General features: G+C 57.2%; 1 non-coding gene across 1 annotated transcript in view; it reads left to right on the top strand.

The window, feature by feature from the left end:
• The first annotated feature begins 2,150 nt into the window (after positions 1–2,150).
• The window catches only part of LOC124772430, a 1,909-nt gene continuing 1,559 nt past the window's right edge, over positions 2,151–2,500 (top strand). Inside the window, exon 1 of the ribosomal RNA XR_007014017.1 lies at positions 2,151–2,500. This exon is cut by the window's right edge and continues 1,559 nt beyond it. This is a non-coding gene — a ribosomal RNA (small subunit ribosomal RNA).

A 2,500-nucleotide genomic window follows, 5' to 3' on the forward strand; every position in this document is an offset into this window, starting at 1 on the left:
TTGTGCCTTAACCTAACCCATGTTGTGCCTTAACCTAACCCATGTTGTGCCTTAACCTAACCCATGTTGTGCCTTAACCTAACCCATGTTGTGCCTTAACCTAACCCATGTTGTGCCTTAACCTAACCCATGTTGTGCCTTAACCTAACCCATGTTGTGCCTTAACCTAACCCATGTTGTGCCTTAACCTAACCCATGTCGTGCCTTAACCTAACCCATGTCGTGCCTTAACCTAACCCATGTCGTGCCTTAACCTAACCCATGTCGTGCCTTAACCTAACCCATGTCGTGCCTTAACCTAACCCACGTCGTGCCTTAACCTAACCCACGTTGTCGCCTAACGTAACCCACGTTGTCGCCTAAACCTGCTCTGTAATTGTTATACGACTCGTTCAATTAGTGTAGTGTTGCCCACCCGCAACCCTCGCAATATAGTTCGCTACTCGCACTCCCCGCTCCCCTGTGTATCGCTTCATGTTAAACACCTTGCAAGTCTTGCTCACTTTCCACATGCTCCTGCTGTACACTGTAATGTGGATGGCAGCAGGACGTACATGCCGCCCCTCCCCACGTCCCCACCTTGCCCCCTGCCTTCGCAAGCTGGTTGGTGAGAACTTTGCATGTTCAATGCCCTCCGCATGCGACGTACTCAGGCTACGTTGTGGTGCGGCCTGTGTCAACTGTCCGCTAATGTCGTACGCGTAAACCACAATCTGTACTGCACATTCGTCCTTATGTACTGAATGATACATCGTGGCACATGTGTGACCGTACAACGACTGCGCCCAAAAACGGCGGACCATACAGTGCAAATATTGTGCACGCAGCTACGTGTCGTCTCCCTATGAGAGCTGGATTGCAGTGTGGTACGCCATAGAGACGTGTGGGAGGAACGGACGCCGTGGATGGCGATCAGCATGAGCTGTCTGTTGATGTATTCGGACCTAGTCGTCTCTCCTCACACACCGTGATGGCATGGTGCACCGCGTTCCATATCTGCGACATGCTACAGAGGCCGGTTGACAGTCGTTCGAGCAATGGACATCGCATACGTACGGGGGCCACCTTCCACGTATTGTCTAGGCGTGCACATTTTGTTGCGTGTATGTGGGCAGACGTAGTGTGGCGTGACACCTGACACAGGCATGCAATAATCGTGGAAGTTGCAAATGGCGATGGACGCCTGCGTTTTCTGGTGAAGTTACGCAAATGAACAAATGGTAACCTGTTGTGGTGCGGTTGTTCTCGCTAGGGGTGAATCGGTGATGGCGACGATAGGTTGAGGTACTAACCGGTTGTTCCAGCGATACCCACCATGCCGACGAAACTGAACGGCATCTGGGTGTGAAGCGATACGCGGCGGTGGCTGGGTGGGACCGTCCCCGGCCGGTGAGGGGGCGCCTCCCGGCGTGCTGGCCGCGCGGTGCGTGGGCGCACGCGCTACAGCCGGCTGGTGGGGGCGGCCAGTGGCAGGCGCGCCGGCCGACGGACGCGGCAGGCGTCGCAGCTGCGCGCCGGCGCACCCTGCGCGCGGCGCCGTGCGGCCAAAGTAGGTCCTCGCGGGCCCGGTGCGAAGCGCGGTGGACATCTTCAGTGTGCTGGTCCGATTGAGGACTGTGTGCGTTGAGGATGCGCTGCCGCCCGGCGCTCGGCGCCGCGACGCCGTCTGCTGCTCGGTCGCCCCAGCGGTTCTCGCTGGTGGTTTGTATCGCAGCTGTGCGGATGTGTTGGCGCGTGCGCTGTGCTGGGAGAGTTCGCTTCGGCACCCAAGTGGGGCTTTTGTCCTTCTGTGGCGCTGGCGTTGGAGCTGCCGGTCACCGTAGGTGGCGCGTGTTGTCTCCCGCCGGCAATGCCACGACAGCACGCTCCCGGGCCTCTGTCGGCAGCGGCAAGCTCAGTTGGGAGCACGGGTGGTCGCACCGAAAGCGTCTACTCGCCTAACTCCGGGCGATTGCGCCTCTCTCGAACCCGACCAAGTACTTGGGACGGCGCTGCGCGCCGCCGGGACCTGAGAGGGTTTCGAGGTGTATTGTGCAGGGGAGCTCAGCCTCCTCCTGTTTGCAGAATGATTGAGCGGACGCTTGCGTGTTCGCGCGGGCCCCCGGGACACACTCCCGGGCGGCCGGCTGCTCAGCTCTAGTTGACGCAGCTCCCTGGTTGATCCTGCCAGTAGTCATATGCTTGTCTCAAAGATTAAGCCATGCATGTCTCAGTACAAGCCGCATTAAGGTGAAACCGCGAATGGCTCATTAAATCAGTTATGGTTCCTTAGATCGTACCCACGTTACTTGGATAACTGTGGTAATTCTAGAGCTAATACATGCAAACAGAGTCCCGACCAGAGATGGAAGGGACGCTTTTATTAGATCAAAACCAATCGGTCGGCTCGTCCGGTCCGTTTGCCTTGGTGACTCTGAATAACTTTGGGCTGATCGCACGGTCCTCGTACCGGCGACGCATCTTTCAAATGTCTGCCTTATCAACTGTCGATGGTAGGTTC

Source organism: Schistocerca piceifrons, unplaced genomic scaffold (assembly GCF_021461385.2).
Source record: "Schistocerca piceifrons isolate TAMUIC-IGC-003096 unplaced genomic scaffold, iqSchPice1.1 HiC_scaffold_939, whole genome shotgun sequence".
Lineage (NCBI taxonomy): Eukaryota > Metazoa > Arthropoda > Insecta > Orthoptera > Acrididae > Schistocerca > Schistocerca piceifrons.